The sequence below is a fragment of the Puma concolor genome, chromosome B1 (genome assembly GCF_028749965.1).
Source record: "Puma concolor isolate L17-30 chromosome B1, mPumCon1.1.hap2, whole genome shotgun sequence".
Classification (NCBI taxonomy): Eukaryota; Metazoa; Chordata; class Mammalia; order Carnivora; family Felidae; genus Puma; species Puma concolor.
Window position 1 is genome coordinate 101,606,924 of NC_141670.1, and position 17,583 is coordinate 101,624,506.

A 17,583-nucleotide genomic window follows, 5' to 3' on the forward strand; every position below is an offset into this window, starting at 1 on the left:
TGTGAGGGAAGAGGAGTTACTTCCGTAAAGTCTTTTCTATTTTGTATTTTGTGTCTCCTTTCTTTTCACCTTATCTCATTTCCCACCAGTCCTGAATTTTCATTTCTCTTCAGTGAACCACATAGATTAACCCTTTGGATGTTTTCCAAACAGACAAAACTAGAAATTTATTGGGCATGAGATCAGCTTCCTTCTTTTTAATTAGTCTTCCAACTTAATCTTGTCTTCTTTTATTAAGAATCAGTTTATCTTGCTAAGGCTGAGACTGTGAGTTATTCACACTCCAGACAGGATGACGATGAATTTACATGGTGATATTAGATTAGATTAGTATGTCTAATGATAGGTGGCATGGTACAAGCTGTACATTCAACACTTAAAACAGGCTTATAGAGTTGGATAAAACTCCCCATCATCATCTATACAGCATGAACAACTCAGCACTCTTCCAATTCAATAATGTTGACTACTTCCAACAATAAAAGATGGTCATAAAATTGTTTATCCAGAAATTGTGGAAAGGCACAGATGGTGATAGGGTGGTTAAGAGCACAGGACCCACAGTCATATCCAGCTCTGCCATCATTAGCTGTGTGGCCTTGGGCAAATTACTTAACCTCTCTGTGCCTAAGCATTCTCTCAAATTTAAAATGGAAATGATAATATTAATAGCTGCCTTATGTGATTACCATGGGAATTAAATGAGTTAACAGATCTAAAGCACTTACAACCATGCCAGGCATTTAATAAGCATGCTAAGTGTTCATTGTTGATAATATTAAAACAGCTGAAGAAACAGGACTGACTGGATAGAGATCCTGTTGTGTAGTCAGTAAGTACAGCTTGCAAGGTCTTTAGCTCTAAATTCTTGTGTTTGATACTTGACTTCAGGCTATTAACATTTAACCAGAGGCTCATAAATAAGATGAACTATGGTTAAACCCATCATGTTAATGTGTCTACTTATAAGAAAATAAAACTGCACATAAAAATGGTATGCCATGGATTTCGTTTGGCAGAGTAGGATGAGAACAAAAAAGGACGAGGGAATAATTTGCTACAGGCCAGTGGGTCTGGACACGGTGGCTTGCAGCCTCTTCCTTATCCCACTGTTACCATTGCCCTTACAGCACTGGGCCAGGATGACTATGGACACGACCCCTGCAAAGGAACTCATTTTAGTTTCTGGGTTTCCAAGTTCACTTTGGCATTCATGCCTTGGCTACCGCACTGACTCTTCTTTCTTCATAATTACATCTCTAATGTAAGTGCATCCAGCAACGATCCTTAATTACATCCTCTTAATTACATACCTACTGCATATGCATGCCAACTCCTCTTTGTCAATGTTTAGTCAACTGGTTAATACTAAACTAAACAAATACATAGGCACATAAGAAAATCATCAGTGGGGGGCTTTCGGGTCAAAAGATATGCTGAGGAATATGTATTTAAAATAATTTCTCTTAATTTTTTTTGCGGTCTTTTAAGTGTTAGGAATTGCTTTTTAATCATGTTACAGTACCTCTTTTTCATTTTTACATATCTTTTCTGAATGTCGAAAAGATTACAAGGGAAAAAGTTTGAGGACAGACTCTAGACGTCCATTGTGTGTGTGTTTATAAGACATCATATATACATTTATGTATTTTTGTTGATCTTGCAATATCTTCCTTTATTTTAGCTGAATATAATATATAAAAGTCAAAACATGTCAAAACACATAGATCCTCTTCAAATAAAAAAAAAAGTAAGCCATCTACTCAAGAATCATTTTCATGTGTTTTATAATCTAAACTGAATTTCTACCTAATTACCAATTTCTCACCATAGTAAATCTGCACAGGTCTTATTAATGCCAAGGAAACATATTCAAGTGTCCTAATAGATAATTTAAGAATAGATGTATTTTGAAAAAGAACAACCACTGTCAATTGAAAAAAAGAAAAACTTTCTTTGTTAAAGTCTGATACAGAGGGCACGGGAAAGGATGGGGGGAGCACCTGTATTTTCAGTTTTTGAGAAGAAACTGCTTTCCAGGCATCATCTTTTTAGGTGGAGTTCATAGTGGGGGATTTTAAGATCTTTTTTTGCTCCCAAAGTGTACCTCTAGATATGAGACTATATATAATCAAAACACTTTAGTAAAACATTAAGAAGTCAAACTCTTTTAAACATATCATTATGAAAATAGAATTTTCATAAGATCTCACTTTCTGAGGTTTTTATTTTTTTTTAAAGCAGTGGTCTTTTTTTTTTCTTTAATAATATTCAGTGCTGCTTGTGTTTCCATTCCTGTAGTGAGCTTCCTAACATCTGTTTTCCATTTTTCTTTAATTTCCACTCATGACCTTTGGCCTATTCTCTGTGTTTGGAAAAAAACAGGAATTAAAGTTGACATTATCTCTATGCCTTCTCCAAACTGAATAAATTCACATTCTTAGCCTGCCTTATATCTAACTACAGGCTTTCTGACCACAAAAGCAATTTGTCTACCTATTGTTTAGGAAGATGTTTCATAATGTTCAAAATAGAAATAAGCAACCCCAGAGTCAACCAGAATATTGTTCTAGATTTGTGGCCACTGTGGAGAATTGCTCTGGCCTAGTCCACTGTTCTAGAAAATTCCCAAAGCACAATAGAATATGAATGTCTTTTTATAATTATAGCACTTAGTCTCTTGCATGAGACTAAAGAATGTGATACTAATATGGTATGAGAATTATGTCATGCACATTTAAAAACATTAGGCAAATGAGGAGGTATTCAATGATAATGCTTAAGAAGCTAAAGTATTCACCAAAAGCAACGATGAATTAACCAAAGAATATTATACCGATGCAGACTATGCATTATAACACAGAAAGCCTGAGCTATATAGAACCCAGAGTTGACAAATATTCTCAGTAGGTGGGTGAGCAGGTGACGGATTATCCAAGGAATCCCACATTTTTTTAAATGATGCTGAATGTAGTGTAATACGCACTTCTATATTTCCTTCTTCTAATCGAATTACAATTTACATACAAAAAAGTACATAGAGCTTTTGTACACAACTTGGTGAATTTTTCCATGTGTATATATTTGTGTTCCATGCCCTCTTAAGCATGCCTAAAGAAGATTAAGTTTCCTTGCTATCTGAGGCTCAGAAACGATTGTGTTAAAATATTATAATGCCTTCAAGGTCTAATGATGTCTCTAGAATCTTTGCCCTTACATTAAAAGAAGGTTGCGCTTTATCTTATTTTGGTTCTTTTTGTCTCCTGTAGATTTTCTGTCTCCTTTTTGTTTTTAACTTAGTTATCTTCATGTGCCTGGACCTAATGTCAGGTCAAATAAGATGTTCAACAAATGTTTATAGTAATGAATTGGATATTGGACATACATGCTTGTGGGAATTACATGTGTAGTGAAAGTCAACGATGTTGAGTATTTTTGTCCTAAGAAACCAATACAGTAAAACCTTGGATTGTTAGTAACTTGCTCTGTGAGTGTTCCACAAGACAAACAAATTTTCTAATAAATTTTAACTTGATAAATGAGCCATGCCTTGCCATACAAGTAGTTTGTGGCACTGAATGCCACATGATCACAACTGAGCCAATGGTTCTTGAAATTTACTTTGATATACAAGTGCTTTGGATTGAAGCGTGTTTCTGGAATGAATTATGCTCACAAACCAAGGTTTACTGTATCAGGAATGCTAATGAGTTTTTAGAGATTGCAAAATATCTTGCTTATCCAAACTGGGTAAAACTTGCCACATTAATATTTGTTGAGTTCTATTGACAGTAGAGTTACTCGTGCTACTGACTGAGAACTTGAGCTTCAAAAACGCTAGAAGAACCCAACAGAGGCAACAAGATGATTGCTTTAGAATGGCTATAGTCACATTACAGAATGAGACAAATCCTATGAAAAAGTATTCAACAAACAGCCTGCCTCAGCAGTATGGAGGTTACGTACAGACTTTGTTTTATGTGTTTGAAAGCTTCAGAGGCATTTAGCTTTACTATATTCAGAACTGGCAAAGGTTATGCTACACAATCTTGAAGAGTTTCTTTGATTTTTTTACAACACAAATGCTCAATTAGGAAGGGTTGAAAAGAATGACCACAATAGTTAGGAAGGTTTGTCACATAAAGCATGAAGCCCCAAAACTCTAAGCTGCTACTCTAAGGGGCCCATGTCACCCTCCTCTTCACCCCAGTGTGTGTTGCTCATGTGAATGTTATGGAGACAGAAAAGGATGAATAACTACTGAACTTTGGTTTTCAGTTTAGTAAAGATAATCTTACAGAGGATTTATAAGAAGTTCAAGAAAAGCGGAATTCCTTTGGGGCCCTTGGGTGGCTCAGTTGGTTAAGGGTCCAACTCTTGATCTCAGCTCAGGTCATGATCTCGAGGTTTGTGAGTTCAAGCCCTGTGTTGGGCTCTTCACTGACAGCTCAGAGCCTAGAGCCTGTTTTGGATTCTGTCTCTCTCTCTCTTTCTCTCTCTCTCTCTCTGCCCCTCCCCCACCTACACTCTGTGTGTCTTTCAAAAATAAATAGACGTGTAAAAGAAGCAGAATTCCCTGAGAGGCAGCAACCACAGATAATCAGATCAATAACTGTTACCCAAAACTCGCTATAGAAAGAGAATCATGCTATTGGCCAAGACGGGCAACTTCGGGCTGCCTGCCAGGCATGCTCCATGCCCAAGCCAGCCCTGCCTCAACCTGTAAGGCCACTTCGCTAGACACGGAACTCACGGAAATCTCAGGTTTCTATTCCTGTTGGCATTCGCAACTGGTTTTACCAGTTTTCTTTAAAGGGCGAATTTTCTACTTCTCTACATAAAATGATTTTTATACAGATTTTGCTGTGTGTTTCAACAGCAAGCAACACATTGCCCTTAGAGAAGCATACTGTCTCCTAGAGGGTAGCATATAGAAATCTCTGGGAATAAAAAAGAGAGCCTAAAATAAAAAGACAAAACTTACGATTTCTCTTAGTTTTATACTATAGGATCAATTTTATTAATTATGTACTTATAACATTGCCTGGGTCTCTGGATCTTTCTCTCCAAAGGCCCCTTATGCAGTTCTTTGAACTCACGATTAAAAAAAAAAAAAATCTACTAATGCTTTTCTATCCTTTTAGAACAGTAAGAAAGTAACCAAAATGTTTTCTGTGAGCTAGATAAGCATGTAAATAAATCATAAAAAGCTAGCTATTTCTGTTCAGCATCATGCTTGAAAATGAGTAATTTATTTTTGGTTGATTTTATATTTTTTCTCTGGAAGGTCATAAGAGGGACCATCAAAGTAATAAAAGGCTTTCTTTTTCCTTCTTGACACCAGAACCATGAATTATAAGGCCATTTGTACAAACTTTTATTTAAGTGTGATTAAGTCCATTTTAGTATTCTGAATACATGACCCTTCACTCTCCCAAGTCTTCTTAGTTTCTTTTTGACTATGTCTTATTCTCTGCTACAAAGTTTGTGTATCCGGTCTTTATTCCCACTTTCTCAAAAAAAAAAAAATTAGTCTTGGCATAGCACAGGCACACTTTCAATATCTATTTCCTCCTCTTTCTTAAAATAAAGGTTCAAAAACAATTCCAAAAGAGCCAGTGATCTCTTGATTCTCTGAACACTTACGGCACTTTGTTGAACAATCCTCCAACAGTAACTATTACTTGTATTAGTCCCAGTTTATGCATCTCCCCGGATCAGACCATTCTCATCTGCACCCTTTGCCACTCTCGCCTCTGCCACTCACCCTGCTTCCCCACAGTTGAAAGTCTGGACACCTTGCCTCAACATCGCCTCATCTTCCAGCAACATGGCCGCCTGCACACCTGGACAGTTGGAGTCAAACAATCCCTAGCACCTAAGTCCTACACAGTGGGGCTCATGGAGACCCCAGCTGATCTGGGAGCTGCACACACAGGCAAGGGAACAGGACTTGGACGTGCAAGGAATTCAAGACAAAGGGGGAGGGGGGCAGGTAGGAAAGGAGAAGGGCCAGCAAATAAATTCTCTCAGTTCTACCTTCCCTCATGACTTTTCCAGTGCACAATGCCCCTTCTCCAAAGCCACCCTGTTTATGCAGTCTTTTCTTGTTAAGCTTTGACCAGCATAGTAATGGAATATTTGTATATACTTTCCCTCGTTCTCTGACTCACATCCATTTTTCCCTCTCTCTTTGCTTCCCTTGGGATTATATCCCTCCAAGAAAACATTAGCACAGAAGCTTCACCACAGGCTGTGTTTTCTGGAGAAGTGGCACTTAGGTGCAATTTTTACTAAATTATATCTAGATATAATTGTATAAGGATAAAGAGTCATTATCCTTCATCCCACCTGGTATCATACAAAATACCTAGCAGGTGCTAAATACTTACATACTTACATCTTTTGCTGGAAGATCAACTAGATTTGAAAAAAAATTGAAAGCAGTATATCTAAATATCTAATAGACACTTCAAAACAGAAGCTTGTCTTTTATCATTTATTTTGATAAAAAGTCTAAACATTTGCATTATAGCATGACTTATCAGGCAGTCCCCATAAAATAGGTTACATTTAAAAGTATCTTTGGGGGCGCCTGGGTGGCGCAGTCGGTTAAGCGTCCGACTTCAGCCAGGTCACGATCTCACGGTCCGTGAGTTCGAGCCCCGCGTCAGGCTCTGGGCTGATGGCTCGGAGCCTGGAGCCTGTTTCCCATTCTGTGTCTCCCTCTCTCTCTGCCCCTCCCCCGTTCATGCTCTGTCTCTGTCTGTCCCATAAATAAATAAAAACGTTGAAAAAAAATTAAAAAAAAAATAAAAATAAAAGTATCTTTGACCTATTTTCAGAATGAGAGAAATAATATTTGTAATTTCAGAACAGTAACATCTATTTTTATAATCTCCATTCTCAACCCTTGGCTGTTACTAAATTTTCCATGCCACTTCTCCCCAACTGTGAAAGTGTTGAACTAGAATTAAATGATTGCAAGGAATTTGTGAATCTACATAAAGAATCTTTTTTTAGAGTTTGTTTTCTTTTTTTTTTTTTTCAACTGGGATCTCAATCATCAACATCTGTCCCCATGTATGCCAAAATACAAATTCCTTCACCGCATGCTACTTCTCATTCCATGCATGTGACTTATGCTAGTTCTCAAAAAAAAAAAAAAAAAAAAAAAAGATATTGGCAAAGTTCTTTTTTTATTCAAACATGTTTACTTAAATATCTCTTTAACCCTGGTTTTCAGTTTACTCTTTCAAAGATGGAAACTGAGATTCAGGGATTGCTCAAGACCACACAGCCTAGAGTGGCAATATTAGGACATAAAGATCTTAAATTCTGAAAGTTGCCTTTTTATCAGGCCTGATAAGATCCCATTTAGATACGTGGTAGCTCTTTCAGAAGTAACTGTTGCCGATGTAGTTCTGGGCGACCACCTCTTTTCTCAGCAGACGGTAGATTCCGACAGTAGACAATAGATGTCCTACAGAGTCAAGACACTATCAGACCTTTAGATTTTTAAAGACACCATAAGAACACTCAATAAATGAGTAAGAAACAGGAGTCAAGAGTTATCTGCTCTGTCATTACAATGAATCTCCTGAGAGTTTTCCCACGATGCTGCTCCATAATGGACAGTAAAAGAGAGGATCTCGCATTATATGTGTAATGCAAACACAACAGGTAAATTCAGATAGCACATTAGAGAATTGATAATAATAACACCATACACAAATTCACTAAAACATTGGGTGGAAATTCATTTGATGGAAATTCATTTCCATATAACTCCACACTTGTGTCACATCAGTGGTAATCCCAATGTATTTATGTTAGTTGAGGAATTTTCTACCAATTCACTCTCTTCACATACCTGAAAGACCAGAGAGCACACATCAAGGGCATGATGACTGGGAATAGGGGGAAAATTCTTACTATAGATGCCTTAAAAGTCAGATATCAATTTAAGTCCATTCAGAACATAAAGAGTATTGAAGATATTTTTGGAACAGGAGAAAAATAATCTTGGAGCTTCAATCAGGAAGACTTCGGTTGTGGTGTGTATTAGGAAGAGCAGGAGTCAGGAGATGATCTGAGATCCTACTGCATTGGTCCATACAACATGGACTAGAGGTATGAAACAGATGCAAGGGACAGCAGAGTATATAGAAGCTCTGGGACTTGGTTCTTCTCTTTTTCCACTCGCTACGTAAGACTCCAGAGTCCCAAATGGCTCCCACCTATCCCCCCATTGTTCCAAACTAAGGTGAGAGGAGGAAGCCGTGCAAGCTGCTGGCGACGGTGCTCACTATTCCCAAGAGCCACATCTGCAGCCCCTTATGTGGAGTTGAACTCAATCCCGTTTGAGCAACAATTGCTCTAGGCAAGATGGAGAATTCTGACTTTTTCTAATGAAAGAGCTAACTGTAAATTCTAGATTTTAGAATCCTAAATCTGAACCTTAAACTAAAGCTCATACTCCAAAAAAAAAAAAAAAATTGTAAATGATCCCAAGCTTAATAATAGTGTAGAGATAGATACTTGCACTGAATTTGGTTATGTGTGTTGTTTATTTGGAGTGGGGGTGTGCACACGTGCACACTGCATCTGCTTGTGCATTGGTTAAAGTTCAATCTATTCTTCTTATTTCCCACCCCATTTTTTAAAGCGTTTATTTATTTTTGAGAAAGAGAGAGAGCTCAAATGGGGGAGGGGCAGACAGGGGAACACAGGATCTGAAGCGGGCTCTGTGCTGGCAGCAGCTAGCCAGACACGGCCGAACGCGCCGGGAGACCATGACCTGAGCCAAAGTCAAACGCTCAACCGACTGAACCACCCAGTTTCCCCTCCCATACCATTTCTTAATAAAAAATGCCAAAATGACATTTTAAAATAATTTTCAGATTTTATGTTATAAACTTATTAAATAAGCTCATAATGACTTTTCGTCATCTCTTCTAATTCTCAGTAGCTAGAGTCTCCATTACAATAATCTTTCCCCTCTGCTGCTTAAATCTTGGTTTATTTCATAGACGCTGGCAACATCGAAGTGTAACTAATGGGCCATAAGACAATTTTAACACCTTCATGGGCTAATTACTAAAATGGCCTTTATTTAATTCTCTAAGAACTGATCTCTGAGAAAATTACAACCTGGTGACAACATGAACGGAAAGCTCAATGCTAAGCCTCATGTGACAGACTAGCAAATAGTGTTTGCTTGGCTGATCTTAATAAATCTGAATCAAATTAATACTTATCCGGTTCAATTATTATAGCATTTGTTTAAAAACTTTTTTCTTCCTGTGAAATTGAATAGTTTAACTGAATGTTTCCAACCCAAAGAAAACACTTTTATTATATTAGTCACTGATCAATTTCTTAAGAAAACTACTTGGTAGAGGCTGACTTTTAGGGAAAAAACTGGCATATTTAATAGTTCCTATATAACCGAAGAAAGCTTAATATGCCATCGACTTCTGGATCAGGATACAAAACCTAGCAGAGATAAATAAATATTAATAATGCCTTCTCATTCTTCACATACAAACTGAGAAAGGGAGAACTTCTAAATGAAAATACGGACTTAATAAACTAAATTTTTCTAATGCAAAGTGATTCCTACCCTTCAGAAATAGGTCATACTTCCCACTAACCAAGGATTACTGAAATAAGAAGCCTAGTTTCACCTGCCTTCCCACAAATATTTTGATTCAAGAGAACATTAATTTTCCTTTTTCTTAAATTGAAGTATCCTTGACACACAGTGCTGCATCAGTGTACGACATAGTGATTCAATAACTCTGTGTGTTATTCTGCGCTTACCACAAGTGTGGCTACATTTGTCACCATCCATGCAATTATACTACCGCTGACTATATTCCCTATGTTGTACCTGTCATCCCCACGACTTATTCATTCCATAACTACACTCTTGTGTGTCCCACTACCCTCTCACCCATTGTGACCACTCCCCTCCCTCCCCACCCCTCTGGCAACCACCACTTTGTTTTTCAGATTCCACATACAAGTGAAGTCCTACAGTATTTGTCTTTCTCTGTCTGAGTTATCTCACTTAGCAGAGTGGTCTCTAGATCCATCCATGTTGTAGCAAATGACAAGATCTCATTCTTGCTGAGTAATATTCCATTGTATATATATACCACATTTTCTTTATCCAACCATCTATCAATGAACACTGAAGTTCCTTGTATAACTGATTCTTTTTTGTGTCAGGAGAAACTTCGTCTTTCAGACCATCTCCAGCCGCCATAAACGACTTGAAAAAGAAGAAAAGTCAAGACAAACCCAATCACTTAATAGCAATGTTTGGGATTACATAATCAAAGTAATCTGCTCTCTAATTATGAATTCAAAATTTTATCAGAAACCACATTATTCTAAACTAGTTAAATAGATAATAGCCTCTTTGATCTGTAGTTACTTTGAGACTATAATGATCTGTTGTTTATTTTTAATATTTAAAACTTGAAACAAAAGCCAGATATAGTTTTAAACTGCTTTTACTTCTTTTACAATAATCATAGTATGTGATCTCTTAAGCCCACATTAGAAATATACCAAATGTTTACAGATATAATCTGTCCTTGTACACAAAGCCTTCACCAATGTATCGGGATAACTAAATATTTTAGCTCACCGTTAGACTGTAAACAGAGAACTTACAAATTCTCTACTGGAAAAACCTGCACATCTATTTCAAGTCTGCTTAACTTGAGGTGCTAGAAAATTCTCTAGGACGATCACCTCAGGTTCACTGGAAATATGAGGCAAAGGTGAGGTTCATCAAGGTAGTGAGTCATCCTTGACTATATTCAACAACAGGGACACAACTAAACACATTCAACTCATTCACACCTGTGGAGAACTGCCTTTTTTTTTTTTTAACATTTATTTATTTTTGAGAGACAGAGAGAGACAGAGCATGAGTGGGGGAGGGGCAGAGACAGAGGGAGACAGAATCCGAAGCAGAGCCTAGGCTCCAAGCTGTCAGCACAGAGCCTGACGCAGGGCTCCAACTCACGGAGTGCGAGATCATGACCTGAGCTGAGGTCGGACACTTAAACTGACTGAGCCACCCAGATGCTCCTGGAAGACTGCCTTTTGTGGGATTCTTAATATGCATTTACTGCATTCTTTGGGAGTAGTCATTACAACTATAGAAGTCAGGAAAGAATAGAATGGATAAGACTCACAAACAATGTCAAAGGTAAGTCCGTCAGTAAAGCATATTAAAGGTGGATTAAATGGTTTGCCTGGGTGGCTCAGTATGTCAAACGTCTGACTCTTGATTTCAGCTCAAGTCATGATCTCACAGTCCATGAGTTGGAGCCCCATGTCCACCTTCATGATGACAGCGTGGAGTCTGCTTGGAATTCTCTCTCTCTCTCTCTCTCTCTCTGTCTCTGCCTTTCCCCTGCTCTCTCTCTCAAGATAAATAAATAAGCTTAACAAAAAATGAAGTTGGATTAAATAAATGGAATATATGGTGTTTAATATAGGCAAAAACAATGAAGCAAATGACTTTGATTTTTAGATGGAAATGAATAGGCAAACCAAGAAACCTTAAATATTCATAAGTTACGGTTCATGCCACTTTGAACAGACAGCTATGGTATCTCGGGTACAGCCACCAATCCGTTCCCCAGTTGTACTCTGCTTGCAGAACGGAAAGAAAAGCTCTAGCTGTATAGTGAGGTGCAACTGTGGCCAGATTCTAGCCAGCACCCTTGGTCTGGCATGTCTCTGGTACAAAAGTGTGCTTTGGCTTAAGGCAACTTTCACCTGCCCAGCCCCTTGACTCTCCTTCCTGTATTAGTTTCCTATAGCCATAAAAAAGTGCCACACATGTAGTGGCTTAAAACAACACAAATTTATCACCTGACAGTACTGTAGGTTAGAAGTCTGGCATGAATTTCACAGGGGAAAACTCATGGTGTTCATTGGATGGCATTCTTTTCCAAAGGCCCGGAGGAAAATCCATTCCTGTGTCTTTTCTAGCTTCTTGAGTCCACTAGCCTTCCCTAGCTAGTGGTTTCCATTTTCATCTTCAGAGTCAGCAAGAAACATCACATCTATCTGACCCTAACTTCCTCCTCACGTCTCTCTCTGTAGCCAGGAAATGTTCTCTAATATTTAAGTATACTTGTGATTAGATTAGGTTCATCTAGAGAATCCAGAATAACCTCCCCACCTCATGGTCCTTAACACAATCACATCTGCAAAATCTCTTTTTCCAAGTAAGACAACATAGTCACAGGTTCAGGGGATTAGAACATGAACATCTTGGTTGGCGGGGGGGTGGGGGTAGGGGGGCACTATTCTGGCCATAACTCACCTTGTTCTTGTAACTGCACTCTTAGCAGGGAAGCCCAGAGCATGTGAATGTGACATAACCCAGGACTTGGGTGATATGGGCTTTCTACCTGCTTGCTCCCTATCATAAGCGTGTTAATCTATTCAGTCCCCTTTCCTTTGCTACTGCTGTAAATTTGAAATCTATTTAATACACTTTGTCATTCAAACATCTTCATTTAGTTTGTCGGTGTTTCATGAGCTCTGAAATGATCTGTCTGGGAGTGTACCTGAAGGTACTGAATCAAGGTAATTCCCCAAGCAACAGGAATTTAGTCTTGGCTGGTCCCCATATGAAACCTCCCAAACCCTACAACTCCATATATGTATCATACCTGGGACTAATCGCAAATGAGAAAATAAATTATTGGTCATTTGTCTTTCCTGGAATAAATCAAGGGTACTTCTAAAAGAATACAAGACTGAATCAATCAAAAAGAAACATAGAAAGCTGAGCAGTAAGAGGTAGTTATAAAAGGGGAAATGGTTAGTTCACTAGAAACTAGAAACCAGAAGCAGCATACTGCTTGGGTTGCTAGGAATGATAACTTTAATCTATGCCTGGAGTAGAAATTGAAGTTCAAAGAGGGAAGTAGTTTGTGGTAGACAAGACAGGCCAGCCGCAAAGTAGGAATAGTCTGGAACTAGAAGATAATTCTGACATTTTAGGCGTGCAGGCCAAAAAAGCCTGATTGAGGCATATTCTGGGCCTGAATGATAAGATAAAGTTCTCTGTGCTCAGGTTTTTATTCTTATTTTTTTAGGCTGGGCCCCGTACCTATTTTTGGCACCCATCATTTGCCTATCTACATTAGTTCAACAAACGTTTCCTTGGCACTTGTTAGGTGCTAGATTGCCTAAGTGAGGCTTAAGCTAATGACTGTATCATCTCGAGTCTTGTGGGATCCAGCCCCTCCAGGTTCTCACATCAGCCTTCCTTCCCCTTCCTCAACCACAATGTCTCCTGTCTGCAGTTCAAACACCCCAAGTGATTTCCTCCCTCAGGGTCTTTGCTGTTGCTTCCTCCACAACACTCTATTCAGATTATTTCCTAGTTAGCCATTCCCTGTGTTAGGGGTCTGTTCAACTACCTCCTCAGAGGGGTCTTCTATGGCCACCTCACCTGGTTACCATCCCCCACCCTCACCCCAGCAATGCTCTGTGCTATGTCTTTTTCGTTAGCACCTATCATGATTTGCAATCACCTTGTTGTTTGCTTGGAGTTTTAAAATCTGTTTCTTTGTTTCTGTTTACTAAAATGTGAACTTGGGGTGCCTGGGTGGCTCAGTCGGTTAACCGTCCGACTTTGGCTCAAGTCATGATCGCATGGTTCATGAGTTCAAGCCCTGCATGGGGCTCTGTGCTGACAGCTCAGAGCCTGGAACCTGCTGCAGATTCTGTGTCTCCCTCTCTTTCTGCCCCTCCTCCCGCTCACACTCTGTCTCTCACTTTCTCTCAAAAATAGAAATAAACATAAATGTAAAAAAAAAAAAGAAAAAAATGTGAACTTCACGCTGGGATTTTGCCTGTGTTGTCACTGCTGCATCACCAGTTTGTAGCCCTCAGTGTTTTGCACACTTTAGATAAAATTTGAATGACTAAATTAATGAATAGATGGTAGAACTTATAATTCTACTTATTTATGAGATATGTACAAAACTAAAAATTGTCGTCTCTAATAGCATATGTTCATGGCTCCCAAACAGTGTGCCAAAGCATAGCAGGGCCCCTCACTTAACACAGAGAGGTGATCCTGGGTATTTTAAATGTTTGAGGAAATTATGGCAATACTCAACAGGCATTAATTAGACACCATAAGAATTTTTACATCAAAGTGTTTCACAGTTTCAATGTTAGATCACACTACATTTTTTTAATGATGGCCTTAGTGAAAGGCTGGGTTATCTGTGGCGGCTGTGATGAAAAGCAAGTACCATGCAAAAGTTAGTGTGGAACAGGAAATGAAGTTGGCAGTATCCAATCTGATTCTAAGATTTGAGAAGCTGTACAGTGCTCATGAGGTAAGTAATTCTGGTTATTAAAATTTGAAGTCTCGAGTAGCCATAAGCAGAAAGAAGCAGGTGAAATTTATTTTAATGATATATCTTATTCAACCCAATATGTCTAAATTATTACTCTTTTCACATGTAATCAATATAAAAATCTTAAGGTAATATTTTAAATTATTTTCCGCATCCCAAGTCTTCACTTTCTACCAGCCACACTTCAGGTGCCAAACGGCCACATATGACCATTGCTGGTCTACAGCCATGAAATTTTCAAGCGGGAGGCCCGTTCCACCACAAAACTCTTATCTGTTAATTTTTTTACTCTGAAAGAAGAAAACCTGTAGCCAGATCCTATGTCAGGTAGCCAATAATTGAGCACAACTTAAAAGAGAAGCTAAGAAGATAAAATAGTTTGCATTTATTATAAAATAACAGTCTGTCAATGTTTCATTCTTATTCATCTGATGTAATGGCATTCTTTTAATGAGATAATTTGTTTCAAGCACTTACACAGTACCTGGCATGAAGTAAATTCTGGATAAGTATTCTGGATAAACAATGAGCATCATTATTAATACTAATGGGGATATACCAGCTTATCAATATCCATGAATGTGATGAAGAAGAAAGAAAGCAGAAGAATACAAAGTACCCGTTGATTACTTTTAAGACTCTTTCTGGTAGACACTGGCCAAATAATTACATCAGAATAAATTTGTAAATTCAATGTAGAAAGTGAGTGGTAAATTAAGCACTTCTTAAAGCTTTTAAAACCTTTCAAGTTTCTGAAACGTATTACATTATTCAGGTCTGAGTGTCTTAAATACAAGTCTAAAATATATCTTTACTATTTTGATCAAGACTACTCAACCAGGAATTTTTAGGAGTTTGTTATTATTCATACGTCTCTCATTTTTGTTTAGCTTAGGGGGAAAAAGATCGGTGCTAATGTTTTATTTCTACATTCTCTATTAGGAAATCCTTTTGTTACCCTGTCCGTGTTCCTTCCCACTTAGGCAGGAATGTGGCAAATGTGACCATCCTTACCCTGGTTAAGGCAGAGTTAAGCATTCCCTTCAAGCATGAATTAATGCTAACCTTTGTAAGGATGTATTTAACCTCTTAAAAATCCTGCTAGTTTCTGAAATATTCATTGTACTGAAATCAATAAATCACTGAAATCCCCACTGGGAGGGAAACTTCCTGAGGTCTCAAAGGCCAAGCCAGAGTGGAACCAGTAAACATCAGTTTCTCACAGACATGCAATTAGAACATCTGTTTGTGTCTTCTATGCCTATTAAGATGTTTACTCTGTTAATTGTAGGCATAACATGGGTATCCATCACTATTTTTGTTTTCACTCCCACTATAGGAATTCAATAACAGAGCTTTAACCAGGGCCAGCTACCTTGCCGGTCAATTAGCAACTTGTCTTTTTAAAGAGAGTATAAGAAATGAACATTGTCAGAAGCAAATAATGAGTGATGAAAGACAATCGTGAGAAAAAATCGTGAAAGTTGTAGTACAGACAAATGTATTTCACCAGTGGATATTTAAGTGGTTCTGAAGTTTCATGTTTGGGTTGATTATATCAAAAATAGCCACCTCTGGGACCCAGGGATAGATTTTGAACTTCTACGAGCATTTTTAAATGCTACATTCGTTAGCTTTGCCAGCTGTGCTATTGATTTACCAGCAAAGGTTTTCTGCATGAATAGGTAGTAATCTACTGTTTCTTCAATCTTAGAATATTGAGAGAAATGGAGACAGCATATAACAAAAGAAGTTACTGAAAATTATTAATTAAATTTTTGTAATTTCTCTACCTTTTAAAATTATACTAGATAAATGTAACAATCATGAATTTATAAAATAAAAACATCTGAAAATTCTCAGGTGTGGGTGAAACTTAGTAATATAGTTCACAGACAGTGTTCTAATGGTGTCATAACCCTTAAGGGATATTTAGCACACCAAAATTTGGGTTTCGATTGTCTATATAATTGTATATATGCATAAAATAAGCATTTCATATAAATTTTACTCTGTATTTACCCAGTAACCTTAACTTGTTCCCATTCACAAAAATGATTATATAACAGTAAACATCTATATAAAATCTTAAAAACATATTTGACATTTAATTGACATAATGTCTCTCTGTCAAATAATCATTCTAATATTCTAATAAGGAATAAAAATATAGCATTAATTTCACCTTCCTCTCCATTAAATATTTTTGATCATTCTGAATGTTGACAATTGCCTGAATAATAACAATAAAGCAGAAAGCAAGAAATTGGGAATATTTAGCAACTGGCTTCCTCACCGGGTCCAGCACTGTCCCTGACATATACCAGCTGGTTAAGGAACGTATTTCTAGACCATGCAGAAAAGAGGAAATTAAAAAGAACCTAATACTCACGTGAAATTGAATTCAAGATGGACTTCACATCCACTATTTAAGTTGAAATCTCTGAACTTCCTCAAAGGTAAGCACAACCAAAGTAAAAACTCATTTGCTGAATGTTCTGCCTAAAATGATATTTTTCAAACATCTGGAAACACTCTTTTGCCTCTCTTCTAAAACCTTAAGAATTACACATTGCTGAAGCTTGATGAAGAAATTGTATTTCAGTGACTGTGGAATAGATATTCTCCACGTTGGAACAGGGCTTTTCCAGTTCATAGAATGCCCTGGGCTTTTCATGGCTAAGAGGTATATTTTAATAAGGTTCATGGAAACCCCCCTTACCACACTTACCTTAGCTCTCGGAATCAATTCTGCCATCAGCTTCCACACAGCTTCAGAGTCATTTTATCTATCCATTGTCGCTGAACTCAAGTGGCCTCAGTACTTTCAAGACCCGCATTAATCTTGTGTCCTTATTAATATAATGTATTCTGTTTCTAAGTTAAGCCAGGATGGTAAATTCATTGGGGATTTGGATCCATGTTAGAATGATTGCTACATACCCCTGTTGCCCTTATCTCAATCTCAGATGGGGCCGAAAGAAAACATGCATTTGTATATATTGGTTTTGTTCATGTTGTGGCATTCAGCGATTAGGAAAACAGAAAAGGGATACTTAATAGCCTGTGATTTCAATACTCATAGTCTTAGCCACTATGCCATCCAGCCTCTTCACCATAAAAAATCCAACACCTACTTTAAATACCCACTAAGGAGCATTTTTAT

The 17,583-nt window shown here is 37.8% G+C and overlaps 1 long non-coding RNA gene across 1 annotated transcript in view; it reads right to left on the reverse strand.

Moving 5' to 3' along the window:
• LOC147581777 (uncharacterized) overlaps nt 1-17,136 on the reverse strand; it is a 115,359-nt gene extending 98,223 nt beyond the window's left edge. The window contains exon 1 of the long non-coding RNA XR_015250240.1: nt 16,810-17,136. This is a non-coding gene — a long non-coding RNA (uncharacterized LOC147581777). The remainder of the gene's footprint in view (nt 1-16,809) is intronic.
• Between the last annotated feature and the right edge of the window lie 447 nt (nt 17,137-17,583).